Source organism: Lepisosteus platostomus, chromosome 5 (genome assembly GCF_059453375.1).
Source record: "Lepisosteus platostomus isolate fLepPlt1 chromosome 5, fLepPlt1.hap1, whole genome shotgun sequence".
NCBI lineage: Eukaryota > Metazoa > Chordata > Actinopteri > Semionotiformes > Lepisosteidae > Lepisosteus > Lepisosteus platostomus.
Genome location: NC_142615.1, coordinates 56,738,266 through 56,752,590, shown reverse-complemented (window position 1 = coordinate 56,752,590; position 14,325 = coordinate 56,738,266). Strand labels below are relative to the sequence as shown.

Below are 14,325 nucleotides of genomic sequence, written 5' to 3'. Positions count from 1 at the left end.
ACTGTGCTGGACCGATGCTGAGGGACCCCAGTCTGGACTGAAGCTGAGGGACCCCAGACTGCACTGGACTGAAGCTGAGGGGCCCCAGACTGGACTGAAGCTGAGGGGCCCCAGACTGGTCTGGACTGAAGCTGAGGGGCCCCAGACTGGACTGATGACCTTTTGTTAAGCATCAATCTGTTTAGCTTTTGTTTTTTTCCTCCCCCCCCCTAAGGTTGCTGCTGGGAGAGGTGTGAGTGGGGCCAGCAGGGGGCGCTCTCACCCTGCAGTCTGTGTGGGTCCTGATGCCCCAGTATAGTGACGGGGGACACTGGACTGTAAACAGGCGCCGTCCTTAGGATGAGACGTAAAACCGAGGTCCTGACTCTCTGTGCTCGTTAACAATCCCGGGGTGTTTCTGGAGAAGAGTAGGGGTGTTATCCCAGTGTCCTGGCCTGATTCCCCCCCTGGTCTTGACCCATCATGGCCTCCTAATCACCCCCCTCTCTGAACTGGCTCCATCCCTCTGCTCTCCTCCCCACTGAGAGCTGCTGTGTGCTGAGCGGACTGGAGCATCATCCAGGTAGGGGCTGCACACTGGGGGGGCTGGAGGGGATCCCCCTGACCTGGGAGGAGCTCTGAGTGGAGAGTCCAGACTTATTAATTATTATTTTTATTCGTGCTGCACTGGGCTCCTGTCCTGGCAGTGAGAGGGGGACTCTGTGATCAGTACAGATACTTATGACTGTCTAATAATACACGATAGGAATGGAAAACAGGGTAGCGCTGTAGTCCCTTCGAAACGTTTTGAACTGCCAGAAGAAGTTTTCACAACCCGGACTCGTGAAGGTACAGGTCTTCTCCCTTCGTCCGGAGTAAGGTGAGAGGTCACCCCCTCGGGGCGCAGTATCCCCGATGCACCCCCCCACCACCACCCAAAACGACACACACTTCTGTGACGATTGGGAGACCCCGGTTCGACCAGCCCCTGCGGTGGAGGAAACGACCCGCTGGAGAGAACACGCAGACTCCACACAGAAGGGTCACCTCGGCATTTATTCCAACAGCAAAACAACACCAGAGAGAAACGGTCTCCGAAAGGTAAGCGCACACCGGGAAAAACACGACGGGGTCATTACAAATGGGAATAGGAGTTCTTTTTTTCTTTTCCGGACGTTGTATCGTGTCCTGGTGATTTCTCCCGTTTCGAACGGAGTTTAATGTCGCGTTTCTACTTTATTAGAGAGAGGCACTGAACTTTGGGGAACGTGACATCCACCCAGTATTACTAGTAGGTTGATAAATATAAATGTTCTTTTTCCCCCCGTATGATACCTCGCGAAATATAACGATGGGCAACTCCTTAAGTCGAAATTTAAACCCTTCTCACGCTACAAGACAGTCCGTCAACATCGCCGCGGCCCGAAGCGCGACCTTCGGTATGATGTTGGCCGAAGGGGGTGGGGTAAGTACGTCAAAGCCGGGGGAAGCCCCTATCACGTGAGAGGGGTGCGGCGGGCGACGAGCCCCCGGGGGCGAAGAGAAGTTGATTTGCGTGGGGTGTGGAAACACTACACGACCGGGCAAGCGAGCCGTTTTTTTTTTGTTTTGTTTTTTCCAGAACATCAGAACAACCGCAGAGATTACCATCGATCCACCTCCGGACGTTTCCTTTTTTGTCCTCTTTGGCCCCCAAAATAAAAAAAAAAACTGGGATCCATCGTGGCGTTGCCAAATTAAAACGTCAACCACTTTTCGGGCTTTCGTGCTGTCCATGATGAAACCGTCATGGTTGTGTAAGCATACGTTACGTCACAGACAGGCGGCGCTCAGACGTGAGGAGTGTCGTTACGTTTTTGAAATGGCACGTCAGACAAGATCTCTGACAAGATCTCCGAAAAACCCAAACCTGTAAGATTCAATTTCAATTCAGTTTTTTATATAGCGCCTTTCACAACAAGAATGCCCCAAGGCCCCGAACAAAGGAGTTGTTCCACACCCCCGCCACCCTCTGTGTACAGTAGAGCCCCCTGTACTGACTGGAGGAGCTCACCCAGCTGTGTCTGGAGAGAAGCCGGGGTATCGGCTTCAACCACAGGGCTGGGCGGCTTGTTCCTCACCCCCACCCCCTTCTGTGTACAGAAGAGCCTCCTGTCCTGACTACAGTAGGAAATGTCACCTGGAGGCAACACACCGGCTTCTTTTAACAGATCACCTCGGGAATCGGGAACAACGGAGCTGTGTGCGGCCGTCTGTACGGAGGGGTTCAGCGCGGGGGGGCTCCGGGCTCGGGTCTGGACCCGGGGGGCTGTCTGTGTGGAGTCTGCATGTTCTCTCTGTGTTCTCCGGGTCCAAAGACAGGCTTTTGGGCTAATTGGCTTCTGGGAAAACTGGCCCTGGTGTGTGTGTGTCCTGTGATGGAGTGCTGTCCTGTCCAGGGTGTGTGAGTGAGTGTGTGTTTGTCATGTGATGGACTGGTTCCTGTCCTGGGTGTGAGTGAGTGTGTGTGTCTGAGTGTCCTGTGAGGGACTGGTGTCCTATCCAGGTTGTGTGTGTGTGTCCTGTGAAGGACTGGTGTCCTGTTCAGGGTGTGTGAGTGTGTGTGTGTGTCCTGTGAGTGACTGGTGTCCTGTCCAGGGTGTGTGTGTCTGTGTGTCCTGTGATGGACAGATGGTACCAAGCCTGGACACCCATGAGACACTGGCTTCCTCAGAAGACTCTCACGGAGGGCACACTGTCCCTAACCCGGGTCCAGAAGAAACTACAGTGATCTATAATTCCTGCGCCTCGGAAGGGTTTATGACGTCTATGTCCGGCGCCCGCGCCCGTGGACCGGCGGTTTGGCGTCGCGCTCCGCAGCTCGAGCTTCGGTGCGAGGCAGGGCGGGAGGGAGTCGATGTGGCCTCGGCGCCATCTTTGCTGGTGAGTCAATTGTGACCGTTGCGGTACAATAAACCATCAATAAACCTTTTCCCACCCCGTCCAGTATTTCTATCGCGGCCCACGTCCCTTACAATCGACAAACTATAAAAAAAACAGTAGCCCTTCGCAACATTACACGCCATTTTTTTTATTTTAAACGTCAGCAAGTGAATTTTATTTGAGGTCCCTCAGAATTGTGACAGAAATGTCAGTGAACCACAATAAAAAACGAAACTTTTTTTTAAAGGCGGTTAATGGATTTTCTGAGTAACCGTGTAGCAACTAACGTAAGGAAAAAAAGTTGTCTTTCCCTACGAAGACGTTTTGGTACAGGACTTTCTTTAAATATCAGTTGTGCATAGCGTTTTACAAAAAGTTGATGATGATCTTGGAGATAATTGCAAAGGAAAATTGAGATAACTACCAAAACATTACGTGTGAAACGACAGGACAGAACTTTGAACCCACAAAGAAACAAAGGTATGAAATATTGCCTCGTCATGGGGGGTTGATAATTGTAGTAAGTGTTCCTATTTTTCGTAAAGAAATGTATATTATGGGAGACACACGTGAGATTTAGTGTATATACGTTTCATATTGTGCATATATACGGGGTTAAAAAGTGGAATGAGTATGATTATAAACTCGTGTGTCCTATAATCAGATAATTTTTGAACAAGCTTTGATTAGACAGGTGAAAAACAACATCAGATCCTTTTTTTTAATATATTCACACGTCTGAATATCAGCTTCTCCCCTCTGGCCAACATTTCAGGGCTCCCAGGTGTAGATCCCAAATTGAAATATTAATTTGTTACCCAGTTAAACAGTTAATAGAAGTGAGTGACCAGGGTAAATAAAGGTGGGTCAGTGTAAACTGTTTATTCTGGACCAGACTTCATCATGTGTGATATGTCATGACTTCTTATATTAAGTTTTATCTTTATATTTAGTTCTACATGTGTAATAGATGCGATGTGTGTCCATAAAAAGGTTTCTCCAGGGGAAAATAAAGTTCGTTTTAAAACCGTGTTTCCTTTTTAGGGTACGTTTGCATTCCAAGTGTGGGGTTTTTGCCTTTTTATCATATTTTGGATGTGAATCCGTGGTATTTTTGCTGAGACAAGTTGCCTTTCTTATACGCGGAGGGATCTGCTCGTGAGATGTCCGCTTGGTCCATTTCTGAGCTCAGTATAAGGTGTAGAAAGCATGACTGTCATCATAACCCGCTTCTCACCCAGGTGTGGAATAATGTTGTGACTATTGCTTCAGCAATAACATGCTGATTGCATGTTTCTAGATGGGTATAACAGAGATCTCAACTACTGAGGGGCCTTATTAATAAAGTCTCCACAGCCGAAGCGCTGTGTCTCTTTTCAGCTGGCGATAAACCTTTCCTTGATCCTTTGCGGACTTGTAAAACTGTTCATGATCAGAATAAAAAACGCTCACGCTAATACACAAGCACCCGTGTCTCGCCAAAGCTGAGAAATAAACAGACGGACAAGCCGCACTGCACGTGTGAACAGGGGAATGAGCGAGCGAGCGGGGATAGGGCGCCTCCTGCGCTTAAAAGCTTACAGCACCTGGTATTCCCAGGCGGTCTCCCATCCAAGTACTAACCAGGCCCATCCCTGTTTAGCTTCCGAGATCAGACGAGATCAGGCGTGCTCAAGGGGGTGTGGCCGTAAGCGAGAGCAAGGCTCGCTGGCACCCTTCTTATTGAGAGGACAGCTCCGTCACCTCTTTTACGACGCTGCTTTTTTTCCCTTGCGTTTTTCTCTTCTTCCCACGTTCTCTCTCTTCACTGCCTTCGTCCCCGCTCTATTTCACTTCAGCCTTTCACTCTTGCTTCCTTCCAATGAGGACGGAGCTGCGGGAGAAAGGGCGCTATAGAGGATCGCTGTGGAGAGCTGCTGCTGTGCTTTGACATCTGAGCTCTGTGGAAAACGATCTCAATACAATTCTGAAAAACGCGACTCTCCGAACGCGAACCGAACAAATCTCCACAGCCGAAGCGCTGTGTCTCTTTTCAGCTGGCGATAAACCTTTCCTCGATCCTTTGCGGACTTGTTAAACTGTTCATGATCAGAATAAAAAACGCTCACGCTAATACACAAGCACCCGTGTCTCGCCAAAGCTGACAAATAAACAGACGGACAAGCCGCTCTGCACGTGTGAACAGGGGAATGAGCGAGCGAGCGGGGATAGGGCGCCTCCTGCGCTTAAAAGCTTACAGCACCTGGTATTCCCAGGCGGTCTCCCATCTAAGTACTAACCAGGCCCATCCCTGTTTAGCTTCCGAGATCAGACGAGATCAGGCGTGCTCAAGGGGGTGTGGCCGTAAGGGAGAGCAAGGCTCGCTGGCACCCTTCTTATTGAGAGGACAGCTCCGTCACCTCTTTTACGACGCTGCTTTTTTTCCCTTGCGTTTTTCTCTTCTTCCCACGTTCTCTCTCTTCACTGCCTTCGTCCCCGCTCTATTTCACTTCAGCCTTTCACTCTTGCTTCCTTCCAATGAGGACGGAGCTGCGGGAGAAAGGGCGCTATAGAGGATCGCTGTGGAGAGCTGCTGCTGTGCTTTGACATCTGAGCTCTGTGGAAAACGATCTCAATACAATTCTGAAAAACGCGACTCCCCGAACGCCAGCCGAACAAGTCTTTAAGTGGAAATCTAATAAGTAAATTGATTCTTAAAATGTAGAGAGCTTTGCAAAGAAATATATTGGGGCTTTTAGATAATATATTTCAAGGATGTAATTGCTGTGCTACAGTACGTGCAGAATTTTAGAAAACAGTGCGTCAACAACGTACACTGTTTAGGTTACGTTAGAAGACAATGTACCAAAACAATATATGCTGTCTGGGTCGTTAGAATTAGCTGAAAGTAACTGATAAGCTTTGAATAACATATCTAGTGCTTCTTCTTTCGCTTTTTGATGTAATCTGTTTTCTCTTAGGGAAAGTGGAAGTTTTAGAATGGACAAAGCGCTGAGCTTTTTTACAGCGCAACGTCTTATGAAAACCCTGTACTGCTTGTAACAAATTGAGTCTCTGGTTGCTCCCAATATTGAAATAAAGACCTTACTCAGGTGAGAACTCTCTCTTGTGGCTTCCTTGATAGTTATATTTCCATGACACCGGTTTTAATGTCTGTAGATTGTATCTTATTTTTATTTTTTGTTTTGTTTCATGTTCATATTATGTGTTTTCACCCAGTTGACTCCAGTTAATAACAGTTCACCCAGTTAATAGCCACTTTTTATGCGCGAAAAACGGGTGATCTTTCTATCTCGTGATCAGCTTAGTATCTTTCTGTAAGTTTTTTTCTTCTTAATTAAACGTTTAAAATACATGAATTTCATAAAGACAACACACGTTTCGAACAGAAAAAAATCATATTCTGTTCTCTTCCTGGTATGTATAACAGATCAGCAGGTCTTATTTTCCCAATTGCTTTTTTCCACTGTATTTATCATAATGGCTAGCCAATGTCCTCTCTTAGCTAGGTAATGTTACTTGTGGATGTGCTTCTGCGTTGCGTAGAAGCACATGTATCCATAGAAAGTGTATTATACTACTATTTGAGCTACAGTACATAAAAATAATTATATCGTTATTAATTTCTTTAGGTACGTGATTCCATATTATATTCCCTATTAATCAAATTCTAAAAGTATGCTTTTGTTTACTCCGATAAGAGCACATTCACAGAAAATGTGAATATCTTATGACTTTTCACAAAGTATATAAAGTTAAGATGGTCAGAAGGAGCATGTAAAAACGTTTCCGAAACGTGGTAAAATCTTACTACATGTAAGACTTTGATGCTTAAAATGTTTAGGAAGAAAGTGGAATACTGGTGTGTATTTTTTCTTTAAACTACCAATACCAGCCATATACAGTTTACACTATATGTTTATGTTCCTAAATTAATATAGTTTATAGTGGTGTATCGTGGTTGTAGAGGTTTGATGGGTTTACTGAGACAATTATTAATTGTAGCAGTAATCACGAGGTTGTTCGTTGTGGCTTTTAGAAAATCAATCGTCAGAACAACTAACAACGCACACACACGGGTTCAATACACGAGATACATTTATTAACATAAATTGTGCACCAAACATATACTAGTCTGCCTGGATATGAGCGGCAGACCTTACTGTGAGGGTTATCAATATACAAGGTATATAATCTCGAAGAGATGCAAACACAAAGATACACAGCAGAGAATATATGTCAATATATATCGTTCGGTTACCAAATCGCTAATCAGTGTTATTACCCACTGTTACTCTAAACTCGGAAGTAAATACATTACTCATGAATTAAATTGATAACAACTTTTTTTGAGGTACAACTGAATTCTCGAGACAGAATGTAGAACATGGGGTTTACTTATCCACTGTGTATGGATTTGGAATCTCCCGGCACGAACACCAAACCAGCTGACAAGCTCTGTTGCAGCCTCTGTTCCAGCAGTTGTCCAATGGGCGTTGTCCCGGCGTCCTCTGGCTACCAGTCTGAATCCATCAAGAAGACAGGAATTCTAATATTGCCGTCTTGTGTACAAAATATTTGTTCAGCTCTAACGTCTGTGTGCGTTGACAAGGCATCTCAAAAGGAGGTATTAAATAAGAAAATGATCCTTTCTGTTACCATTCCTGTGGTTGGAGCGTTGTTTCACCCTTTTACGTTCTACAATATTTACAGACAAGGTTTTATCACTGGAGTTGTACAGAACAAGTGTGCATCAGTCCATGAAAATCATCAGTACTGCTGTTTTTCTATGCATAGTTTAATCAAGAGCACTTAAAAGATGCAAAAGATGGATTGTGGTCTGTGAGCACCTGCACATCTTCGGAAGTTCTCTATGTCGGGGGTGTAGCTTAGTGGTAGAGTACTTGTCTTACATGTATGAGGTCCCAGGTTCAATCCCTAGCATCTTCAAGTGCTTTATGTTACTGTGCTCACATCGCAGTCTTCTGTCAAGTGAGAACTCTTTGCTCGTGTTCATAGAGAGCCAGGTTTACACAATTAAACTCAAAGTGCTACAGTGTTCTCTGCAGTTTTAGATGTACCTCCAAAGCATTTAGTTCTGTTAACTACCAAAGAATGTGAACTAATTTAAAGTCACATTCAGGAAATCCAGAGAACGTCTTCACACTTGTCGTGGCTGTTGCAGAAAAACCTCACCCGGGATTTCCTGAGAGATCATTCACCGAGCGAGTCCTCCCTCTGGATTCCGCACTGAGCTGAAAGCTGCGCGAATTCCTCACTGCGTGTCCTGTACTGTGTAGCACAATGAGAAGAATGCCTTGAGTTCTTTTCCGTATGTGAAGGAAAATGCAAAAGAGCATGAAAAGTATTGATGGAATAAAATATCCATGGTACAACTCGAGAAAGAACTGACGGACAAAACAATGCCATTTGATGATTACAAGAGAAACACAACCGTCCGAATATGGGCTTGGATCCTGAACGCTTGTGTTAAAAGACAAAGCAAAGGATATAACCTGTAAATGTCTTCATGTCTTACAGTTTATGAAATAACACAATTTCTTACTTTCTTGATAATTTCTTACTATTGATAGATGCTTTTTTTAATTTTAACAGAATCACAATTACAGAAATTTGGGGTTAAACTGTTATTCACATATTCTAACGAAGAGAAACGTTAGTGTCTTCCGGTGTGTGAGCCCATTTCTCAAATAAGAAAAAAATAAGTTATATAAATTGAATTATTCTATTTTGTAGGCTTGCATAGTCTTATTCATATTTCAGTTAAACCTTTTCTTCTGTAGTAATTTCATTTGATATTGTATTAGTCCTGATTTACAATTTTTGGACATGGTTCATCTTAAATCATTTGTATTTAGTTTCAGTTTTGGAAAATCGTGCCCAGAAGCTACTAAAACTGGTAATGTTTGCATAATGTGTAATGCAATAGTAGCATTTTGGGTGGGAAAACAAAAGGTATTTCTTGGTATTAATCCTAACACTTCATAAGCGGTGTTCGAGGATTTCTCGCTTCAGATAAAGCTGTCACTACATCATAGATTTTTACTCAATCAATATCAGCAGTGTTATCGCTACCGAACGCTAAATATAGATCCTGGCAATACTAAGGAAGCAATCAATTTATACATTTTGATCATTGATATTGAGGAATAATATTATACAAATTGTGGTTTTCTGTTAATTGCCAATTTTATTGTAATTACATCTTCGTTTACAGATGTCTTGCATGTATCACAAGGTATAATAGTCGCCGTGTGTCCTCAGCTAAAATGTTTTAAAAAGTACAACAAAAGTACAATATGCTTAACAACATTTATGGTTATATCTATATTAAAATGAAGGTAAATATACCAAGATATTAAAAAAACAATTGTACAGTCCTAATCTCATAATGCTTGTGAAGTTTTCCAATAAATCTGAACTGTAATTTTGAAATATTATTGCTGAGAATGGAAAGAGAATACAAAGATCAAAATCAACGAGTGAAAATACGAAAGTAGTTCATTAAACTGAGTTTCTTCCCTGAAATGATTTGATTTGCTTGCAAAGTACTGAGCAGCTTTGAAAGGATCGCGGGAATCAAATATACAGATGGGTTCAGAGTGTGCTTTCCAACTTTTGTTTAACATTTGTCTTTGATAGGGCAGAGTCGTCTTCACAATCTGGGTTACATAAACAGGAGTGACATCAGTACAAAACAGCTTTCCTTCTTGGGGAACAACAGTTGTGTTCCATATTTCTAACTATTTTGGTTTCTGTGGTTATAGCTGTGACCTTGTGGTGCAAATGTAGCATGCCTGACTCCACATCAGAAGGCTGTGTGTTCAAATTACGTCGAGGTCTGCTTTTAGTTTTTCAGGTTCTGCTCGTCCTGAACACGGAATTCACACCATGTAGTTGAGTTCTATCTGTACACCACATAGATAATCTAAACAAAATAGAGCCCTACTGGACATACAGTTAGGATCTCACTCAGCGAATACCCTTGAACACAAGAGAGAAGGCACAGTTCACATCTGCGAAACATCACATCTGTCTTTAGAGACAGCTACATCAGAGAATGGAATCCCGGAAGTTTCAAATAACTTCTTTTAATACAGGTTCAAGCAAACCTGAAAGTTAGGGAGTTTCTGGACACTTTTGTTTTATTAAAAAGTGTCTGAAGCCTGAAAATGTAATTTGAAAAAAAAACGCTATTGGACATTAGCAGGTACTTTTTGTAACGATTTGCTATTTCATGCTGGAAAACAGAGGAAACAGACCCAATGTTTGCTTTCAGGTGCGGTTCATTACATAATAGACATCTATTACTGAGGAGCTTGAATAAAATTTACACAAGCAAGGTAGAAGTCGAACCTACAATCTTATGATCTAAAATCAGATGTGTTATTTATTAAACTGCTGGTATTTCACATAACCTGAATTCCCCCATAGTGTGCTCAGCGTCGCTACTAGTAATATAACGCCCTGTCTAAAATTTCAAAGTGAGAAACATGTGTTTTCTGATTTTTTATGAGTTTTAAAATATAATCTCTTTAAATCAGACAAAGGGTTTATGTTTCGCACTGAAATTCCAATTGATTGAGAATTCAAAGAAAGACTGTTTTCTTCCACAACACCGTATATTTATCACATCCACCAGACTCTTCAACTTCTCCAGACCTTGCTGGGTGAGCATTTGCTCCTATAAATCAGGTCACGTATCATGTTAAATCACTTCTTCTCAACACAACATTTCCCGGTCCACGTTTTCTCTATGAAAAAAAGACATTTTTCCCTTGCACGATTTCTCATTTTTTATCAAAGCGGACAGAAATAAAAAAGAAGAAGAAATAGTGTTGCAAAAGAACTCTGTTGCCCTTGGGAGATGTCAAACGCATTGGACATGAAAAATGCCAGATAAAAGCCAATTCTCTTAGTTTCTCGTTGTCGGGGCTGCTACTGTATGTAAAAGAGGCCATTTGCTCTGAGAGCAGGTTCAGCGCTTTCTGAATGCAGATGTCTCAGAGCGATGTGTCCAAGTGGCTGTAAAAGGGGTTGGATGTCATGTCACCGTAGCTTAGTTGTGTCACGACCACCAGGCAGTCAAGACCAAAGCGTAAGCGAGCTAATCAGACCCAGCAGCGGGTGATTATTAACAAACGCCGCCGCACGAGTTAAACCACCTGCGCACACTCATTGCGGTGCGCACTGCTATTTAAACCATCTTCACCTGCTTCCCACTGCTCGGTATTGAGTCTACTCCTTGAGAGCTCTACCTGGCGGTTTTCCCCCGTACCTCGTTTATTCTGGATTTTGGATTCCCCTTCTGCCTTTTCGACTTTGCACCTCGCCTCTCGACTCGGACTGTCTGCTACCGGTGAACTTCCTGGATTACGACTTGCCTTTCGCCTTTTGACTACGACCTTGCCTCTCGTTCTGGTTTGTTCGCCTGCCTCATCTATCACCCGTGCCTGCGTCTGCACAGGATCCGTGTATCTTCTCACCAGGGATTCCTAACAAGTTGGTTAAAGTCCCTCTTTATTAAACAAAAGAACTGCGGTTTGAATCCCAGCTGTGTATTTCTTCCTATCTTGTAGTACAGAACGTACCATTTTGGGCACTCACAAAGGGCTTGATTTCGTTAAATGCATGTGTTCATTTCCTTTCTGGAAAACTTGTTTTTGATTAAATTCACACAGCTTGCGAAACATGAAATTCAGTTCTTGGTTATCAGTGCAGAAGAAATATTACCGGCCGGCAAAAAGAACGGTAAGAGATTTTTTTTTTTTTGGGGGGGGATTCGAGAAAATTCTCCACCAGTCAGTGTCTGTGGCCCGATCGGTTAGTGCATTTGGTTGTTATCCAAAAGGTTGGTGGTTCAAGTCCAACCAGGGATGGGTTTCTTTTGTGATGTAAACATTGTTTTCGCATAGGTCGATTGGATTTCTCAGCTAAATCACAGCTATTTTAATATTTGTAGAAAATGCGACTGTTCAACACGTGTCAAAAATGTCCAATAATGCCCAACATCGCAACTCCCCAGAAAACCATATTCACCCAAGAAAAATGATCGTTGAATCGTCATTTATACTCCCGTCACATCCTCTGCTGAAATATTTTAAAAATACAATGCAGATTTGTTTGAGAACTTGACAAGCATTGTTTTGTTAGCACTGTGCAGTTGGATTTTAATATTTTGACATTTACCTTAATTTTAAACTGTAAACACTGTACAATCTATTGTAATTGTGTTGTAATATTAAAATGTTAGCTGAGGATGCAAAGGGGTGAAAGGGAAAGGCCAGAGGGTACAGTAACAACAAGGTTAGGATTGGTGGAGGTGTTGATGGTTTTTCTCTGTAGAGGATGATTGAGTTTTTTATCCTTCTCTGAAGTGAGAAACTGGAAGAGTTGGGAGTTGAGAGATCTGATGAGGTTAGTTATAAAAGGAAGTTGATGTGGAGCTGTTAGCTGTAAGAATTCCTTAATGTCTTTGATGTTGTCATCAAAGAAAAACTGCAGTAAGCAAAGCTAAAAAGAAATGTATCTTTGCATACTGCCCTGTCTTTCTAACACCTGAAGAAGGCTCCACGGCCAACACGTTGTTTCCTTTCTTCTCTTTTCAGCATGGAATAACCTTTTACTTGTTCCTTTGCAGCCTAGGCATGCTGACGCAGCTACTCACCTGATATTTAACATTCCTATAATCACAAATATGAATGTCCACTGTGGGTATTTTTTCCATGGTTATTTATTCTGTCATTGAAGCATATTTTATGTCATACCGAAGTGTCATAATCACTGAATTTTTTTTATTTAGAAAGTAAGAAAATGATAAATCACTATGAATTGCATTTAGCCTGTACTGATCTAGATTTTCTATATACTTTAACATGCCATGTTCACAATGTCACAACTGAAATGCAACAGTGAAGTGTTGTAATGTACATAGTGTCGGAACATTGAGATGTTTTGGTAATGAGGAAGGAGGGACATGCCATGTTCACAGGGTCATATTTAAAAACGGCACAGTAAAATTTCCTAAAGTTCAGAATTTTGATAGTCTGTTCAATTGTCTCTCACACCTCAATGTCAGACTTTTTAGATATTTTTATAACCAGGGGGTAGGTTTATAGCAAGAAGCAGAAAGTGCCATCACCTGTTGCTCATCCTCGGTTAACCATATATTCTCATATGCCATGTTCTAAATGTCCCATTTATATTGGAATTTCTTGTAAAATGCAAGATTTTAAGACTTTTTTTATGATCAGAAGGTAAGGTCGTGGTAAATATGCAGAAAGTGCCTGTGAACTTATGTTTTGCCTTTGTCTTATTTACTTATTGTGTTTGTGTTATTGTGAGTTTTGAAAATTGGTTTACAATTTTCTGAAATGTGTTTCACACAAAAATTCTATTTAGATATTCACTACTTACATATTCCCCTTTGCTGAGGATAAATACAGTAATCCATCCCGATTAGTACTTTTAAAAATTACTGTAAAGAGCCATCTACAGGTGAAAGGCGGCATAACATCACAGCAGCAGCATTTAAGGCAGAAGAAGCTGGCGAATAAGAAGCCAGATTCAGCTTCGTTAATGCAATACCATTGGGTGAGGTGGAAAAATATTTCTTGCTCTGAATCCTAACATTTGTATAGGAGGTGTTCTAGTACTTCTTGCCTCAGATAAAACTACCAATACACTTATTTCTACTCCATCAATAGCAGCAGTGTTATCGGTACTGAGTCCTAAATGTACTGTATATCTAGATATATCTATGCTCTCGCAGTCTCCTTCCTCACCGCTCCTGCTCGCTTGACACTCAGTCTCTATGCCTGGGCTCGTTGAATCTCTGTCCAAGTCTTTTGGATCTTAATGACTATATGACCAAAAAATAATTTCAGGTTTACAAATTTGACACCTACTCAATTCAGAGTGCACATGTTTCTTGTTACAGAGGGGAAAAAATGCACATGAAATTTCTCATGCTCACCTATAAGGCTCTGCATGGCTTGGCACCTCATTACCTGTCTGAACTATTATCGCCCTACTCCCCACCTCGCAACCTTCTCTCTTCTAATTTTGCTCTCCTAACTGTTCCCCAAGCCCATCTACATTCTGTGGGTGACAGGGCCTTCTCCTGTTATGCCCCAAGCCCTGGAACTCTCTCCCCAAGGATATCACAGAGTCACCTTCTCTAAACTACTTCAAATCCAGACTCAAAACCCTCTTCTTTAGAAAAGCCTTTACTGAACTGGTTCCATTCTTCACCCCTCTGCTTTTCTTAGTACCACCATCCACGGTCTCCTCTATATATTGTAATTGTGTTTTATCTTGTGTATTTTTATTTATTGTTGTCATTCTGTAAAGAGCTTTGAGAAGCCACCTTTTAAGGCTCTATCCGCATGTACCCCATGTATT

General features: G+C 42.4%; 1 non-coding gene and 1 pseudogene across 1 annotated transcript; both read right to left on the bottom strand.

Annotated features, from left to right (window-relative positions):
• Positions 1-4,475: 4,475 nt before the first annotated feature.
• On the bottom strand, positions 4,476-4,594 carry LOC148669927 (5S ribosomal RNA). The gene has a single exon (XR_015937773.1). It is a non-coding gene; the product is annotated as a 5S ribosomal RNA (ribosomal RNA).
• A 537-nt stretch (positions 4,595-5,131) lies between these two features.
• On the bottom strand, positions 5,132-5,250 carry LOC148669926 (5S ribosomal RNA; annotated as a pseudogene).
• Positions 5,251-14,325: the final 9,075 nt, after the last annotated feature.